The following is a 6,597-nucleotide window of genomic DNA, read 5'->3' on the forward strand; positions in this document are numbered from 1 at the left end:
AGTACTAGACCATTTCTTCTAGGTTATTAAATTTGGTGTTATATACTTTTTCATAATATTCTTGTGTGATCCTTTGTATTTCTGCGGTGTCTGTTGTAATTTCCCCTCTTTCATCCCTGATTTTGTTTATTTGTGTCCTTTCTCTTTTTTCTTCAGTAAGTCTAGCCAGGGTTTTGCCAATTTTATTAACCTTTTCAAAGAACTAGCTCTTCATTGCATTTATTTTTTCTATTGCTTTTTTTGTTTGTTTTCAATTTCCTTTATTTCTGCTCTAATTTTGATTATTTCTTCCCTTCTGCTGACTTTAGGCTTCATTTGTCCTTACTTCTCTAGTTTTTTTAAGATGAAGCATTAGATTGTTTATTTTAGCTCATTCTTGAAACAAGAGTCTTGAGAGAACACACAAATGGCTCACCTAGAAGATGGGTACCAGAAGCCCAGTCCTCTAACCACAAGGCCAGTCCCCTCCCGCCCCATGATGCTGTCTCTGGGTTCTTTAGTCCTAGTTTTAGCCTTCAAGTGTCTTTGGTTGTATAAATTGAGATCTGATTCCTACACAGTAGCTTTCTAATCTAAGTGGTAACACTTTTAAGCCATACTCTCTTACTCAGTGCCCTGATCAGTGAATCCTGTTGGTTTTAGGGAATGATTATAAGCACAGAGGCAGCAGTTAGGTCAGGGTTACTTTTCAAATCCAAGACATAACCTCTTACCATTTTAGAAATAGGTGGGTACATCTCAAATGATAATCTCAGGCAATTCACTAAAGAGGAAGTTCAAAAACAGGCCTATAACCTTTACATAGCCAATGGAATAACTGCCACCCAGAGAAAATTGGAAGAGCATCTTGTACAAGATCTCACATCAGGATTGTGATCTAGTGGTGCCTGGTACTTTTCTTGCAACATATCGATACCTGTATTATTGCTCTAGTATATCCACTTATAGTGCATTGGGAGGAAGAGTTTTAAACAGTGAAAGAAAATTTGAGACTAGAGGTGTTCCATAGACGTTCACTGACCCTAATGATATGGCCATTGTGTAAGGTGGCAGCTGGAAGAAGGGATACTCATTTTCTTAAATTGAATTTCCATCAAATAGCAGGTTTTTCTGCTTCCCACTGTTCTCAATGACTTGCCTGAGACATGAACCAGTGTTGTGGAGAATTTAAGATATCCAAATAAATTAGGGATCCAGCTATGCTGTGTTCTTCCATCCCAGTAATTAGTACCTGGACCCCAACTATGCAATTATATGATATGTTTGTTGGAAAAACTCAGTTTATACAGGTCACAGAAGCAACAGAGAGGTTCATACAAGGGACTACAGATCACTCATGTTTCATGCTATAATTTTGCACTGATCTCTGAAGCAGCAATTATTGCAGTGATTGTGATGCAGAAAAGAACTCTTTCTGTTATTTGGCAGCCATACAAATCTGGAAAGAGAAGAGCTTTGAACTTCAGGTAATGAAGGTCTCACTCAGTCAGTTAATGTGAAGCATTCTCATTTGTTTGGCAACCAGCTGGACAGAGGCCATGCCAGGCCAGCCAGAGTACGATGCTTCCATTAAGAGAGGTAAGGCATATAGTGCTATGGAGGAGATGCCCTTTTGGGGCACGACATGAGCCTGGGCTACTATTCTAAACCTACATGTTTGAAATGTCATTGTTACATTTAATGGTACTAGGACAAACAAAAGAAAGAGACGCTGTATATGCGTGGAAGTATGTGTGAGTGTGTATTTTAAATGATGTGCAGGCAGTGTGATGTCATGGGCCTTTGTGTGCTGTATATTTATGGTTGTCCTTTGTGGTTTGGGTAAAGCATTGTGAAGGGATGGGCACTATAGTGTGTGAGTAATGTGTATGTTGAGAGGGGCAGAGAGAGGAATGTTCCATTAACCAATGGCTCAGACAGGTGAAGAGGATTGTGACTCAGTATTCAGTAGTGGATGGCTGAGGGGCACTGAGTGGTCTGATAGTTTGGGCTTTCTGGGACTTTAGGACCAGACATCGTCTTGCTCAGAAATTCTGGGTCTTTATTAGCTTGCAAACCACCAATAGTAATAATAGCTACAATTTATTGAGTGTTTACTATGTACCAGGTACTGTGCTAAGCTCTTTCCATGTATGAGTTCTTTTTTTTCATATAACAATGATGTGAGGTAGGTAATATTATTGCCGAGTTTCTGTGGATGAGGGAACTGAAGCACAGAGTGTTGAAATAACTTCCTCAAGGCCACTTAACTAGTAAATGGCAGACCCCAAATTTGACCCCAGACAACCTGGCTACATAGCCCATGCTTTTTTTGCCACTATTCTCTACAGTCTCTATCAATCACCTTCCTATCAAAACCTACTTATTCTGAGGACCTCAACCCTCTCCTTTTATAGATGAAGAAATTGAAACCAAGAAAGGAGAATCAGCTTTCTGGGCCAAGTGGTCATTAGTAGAGCTTACTATTCATACACACACACACACACACACACACACACAGAGCCTGCTCTTCACACACCAGCAGATAGCTTCCTGGGGTGGGGGAGGCATCGATTCCATGGCACCATACACAATTCTGGTCCATTAGTTGCCATTAGCAGCCTTTATTTCAGGGGTCTGAGCACAGTTGTTCAGAAAGAGTCTTTTTGCTGGTTTTAAGACAAATGGAATAACTCCATTTTGTTTCCCTTTTGTCATTAATGTTGTGAATGAGGGTATATTTTGCTAAAGGCTGTGCACATATGCGCCTTTCAAAGTACTTCAGTCTATCAGCCTTGGAGTATTAGCAGGAAAGGGAGTTTGACAAATCTAGTGCAACACCTCAGAGAACACTAATCCAGGAGGGTTATTGCTTTTTTTTTTTTTTTAATAGTACTAAGGCAGGATCTGTGTTAATATCAGAGGCTAAGCCATAGGAATATGAACATTTACTTATGAATGGCCCTTGGTGATACGGCAAAATGAAATGAAGTATAAGAAACTGTAAAATTGCTTTTTAAGTTTAACTTTTACAACATGTAGCCAAGTGTATATGATAAGCAAAAGAGGACCACAAATGGTTGATCAATATTTTTGACCATCTTAATGGCTAAATTGTATGAACTACTCAGTTGGTAAAATCATTTATGCACAAATTAGGCAAGGCTGACCACCTCCAAAATGAGCTACATGTGGATGAAGTAGCCCTAGCAGTGGTCGTGAGATATTTTCTCCCTAAATTTTTAGAGCACCATATGATCTATCCAGTTATCTACTAACTTGTAAATATAATGTTTTTAACCAAGAAGCAAATTCTAGACTTGGAATAAATGGGTAGAAAGCCCAGCCTGTAAATCAGGAAAGCACATTACGCATTTTACTCTGGAAATGTGGCAAATAAGCCCTAAAATGAACTCACTATATAAATCAGTGGATGAACCAACTTTCCAGAAAACTGTCAGAACAGCCATGGAGGATAAGAGAAAGCTTATTTAGAATACAACCTTCAAAAATAGCTAGGCTTCTCACCTAAGACCAGCTAACAAGACAGAAGACTTGCAGGCTCCTCTGTTTTTTTTTTTTTTTTAACTTTTTAATAAAAATTATACCACAGTAACTGCCCATAGCTGGTTGGAAATGGAGAGAGTAGGTACAAGGTGACAACGCCTTATGCCATACAGGAGAAATACTATTTTAAACATTTTTTTCTTTCTTTCTTTTTAAAAAACAACAATAACAAAAAAAATTAATAGCAGCTGTCAACAAATGGAAAGGAAAGGAAAAGAGAAAGATGAGTACAAGGGATTTGGAAGTTAGATAAGTAGGCACAAATTCCTCTCAAATATTTCCAGTTTTACTTTTTGAAGTGTTAGGATAATATGCAGAAAGACAATAGATTAGTAGCCAAGAAATGATGCTCCTGAGATCTTAATTGTTATTTAAAATAATAACAACTGGAAAATATCATGATGGTTAGTTACACACTTTTATAGCTTCCAACACAAGAAAAGTCTTGTATTCTCTGCAATGTTTTATTTCTTTGATCCATTTCTTCATGCATTTCTTAACTCCTACAGTTTTTTTTAAATAAACACCACTGCTTATTCTGTTAAATAGAAAAAAACTTTTAAGCTATGGTACATAAACCTTGGAAATAATAAACAATTATACTGATCTCAAAAGTTTTAATAGCAATCAACAGTATTCAAATGCATTATCTCATCTGAGTTTCACAAACACCCTTTCAGGTATGTAAGGCAGGCACTATTATATCCATTTTATAGATAGAAAACTGAGGCTCCAAGATATTAAGTGACCTACTAAGATCATCTTGTGAGTAAGTGGTAAGAGCTAAATGTAAGCCAGTTTTTTGCTTCTCTATTATTCTAAACCTGCAATATGTATGACTGCAGAGTAATTTACAAAATGTAAGATAACTGAAAGATGTTCAACATGGTTATTGGAAAGCAGACCTCCACTGACTAAGGTGAATTGGCCATTCATCTTCCAACTCTCCTTCACTCTCACTTCAGAATTGTGTATGGGCTCTAGATGAGGTGGGAAGAATCATTTGTGTGAGCACAGCTCCCCTTGGCTGCAGTGGACCATGGCCCCATCCAGGACCAGCTACATGTGACTTGTGAGGTCAAATGCAAAATGAAAATGTGGGGCCCCTTGTACAAAAATCTTTAAGAATTTGAAAAAAATAAAAAATAAAAAGAATTTCAAGACAGCACAAGCAGATCATTCAACCAAGTCCAGGGCCCTTCTAAGTGCAGGCCCTTTATGAGTACACATGTTGCATGCCCTGGCCCCACCCTGATCACTGATTATAAGAGTTTAGAAGACATCTTCTCAGGCACCACTCCATCAGGAAAATAACCAGCAAGTACCTGACATGGCTAGCTCAGAGTGCCTAAGAGAAATTGCTGAGGAATTTTCTGTTTCTTGAAATATACTGTAAAGTAAGCAACAAATAAGATGAAAAGAATAATTTAAGCTCCAATAAAAGAGGAAACATCTGTGCAAGCACAAATGAGAGTGACAAGAGTTGATCAAATATGATACCAGACATATACAAGATACTCAAAGAATATTTGTCAAAGGACCAATGGGATGGAAGCTGTGCTTAGTCACATACCCATTCCCTTCCCTTGACCCCAACAGATATTGTAATATGGAAATATGAGAAGACATGGATTATGCAAGTAAGTGATTCCCAGCAGCTCAGGATCTGGGGTCAATATTTTTGGAGGAAGAAGCAGTTTCCTACTAGGTAGAATCATCCAAAGGTGTGGCAAGGGCGTTTTTTCAACGTGCCTACTTCCCCTGGGATTCGTGAATGTTAGCCACAAGTTGGTCAAAACCTACTGATGGTTCCTATCAAGGATCCTGTAGGGTTACTGCCACTGAAACAAAGAGTTATGTGGGAGCTGGGAGTGAGGCAATAAAAAACAGGGACAAACATAGCTCCTTTCCTATTAAAATTGAAAATAGTGTCTTGAGAGTCAGTTAAGAGTTCAGAAACAGGATTGAAGCTTACCTAAATTTGAAATCCCCTTCTGCTACTTATAAACTTTGTGATCTTGGCTAAGTCACTAGTCTTTTTAGCATCCATTTCCTTCCTTGCAAAATGAGGGTAATTCCTGTCTCATTGTAAGTTGCTTAGTGTAGTGCCTGGCAATTGGCAGGCATACAATAACTGCAACTGCTATTATTACTGAAAGAATTAAATAAGTATTGTCACTATTAGGGCCAGATCTTAAAGCCTATTTTATCTCCTCACAAGAGGTATAATGATCCTAAAAATATGTTCTCAGGATATCAAATTTCAGGCCGGTAAAATATAGGTGGGCCTTTTAACAGCTTATATGACTTTGGTGTAGTTTAGGAGAGTCATAACAAAATTGTGTTAATATAGCATTTTATTTTAAATTCATTTTACATTCTTGTTTATTTTTGTGAGTTTTCAATTAAAACATGTTCATTTAATATGTAGGTTTTAATGACGGTTATATAAATAATTAATGACAATCATATAAAATATGTTATATGTAGAGATCGAGTCTTAAAGGGAACATGAAAAACCAAAAGTGTTGTACTTTCAGGGACAAGAGATCGTTTTTAAAAATTCACTCTAATGTTGTAGAATTGTGAATTTAGCAATAAATAGTATTTAAGGTATATTTAGGTTGTAAAGAAGGAAAGAAATCCACAAGAATATAAGATATTTTTACTCATGCATTATTAAAAGAAGAAATCAATATTTACCTTGTTCTTATATTTCCTTTAAAACATGAAATAGGAGGAAGAGGCCAAATACCCTGAATCAAAAGACTTGCCTATTGATTTTAAGTGAACAACATTCTTTGATCTTTACTTTTAAAATGTAGTGTATTGTTGTCCATAAATACCTGAACCAAAACAAGGACTCCAGTTTTACCCATTTCTTCTTGAAATTCATATCTCCAGGCTTTGGTTCCAGATACACATATGCATAATCATTCTCTCACCATCACTACCAATAACAACCCACATCTGGAAGTCAAATGAATACTTCTAAAAAGCTTTTTGTAAAGTTTATCCCTCTCCTCTCTCTTTCAAAGACCCTCATTCGTA

Source organism: Pteropus alecto, unplaced genomic scaffold, assembly GCF_000325575.1.
Source record: "Pteropus alecto unplaced genomic scaffold, ASM32557v1 scaffold139, whole genome shotgun sequence".
Classification (NCBI taxonomy): domain Eukaryota; kingdom Metazoa; phylum Chordata; class Mammalia; order Chiroptera; family Pteropodidae; genus Pteropus; species Pteropus alecto.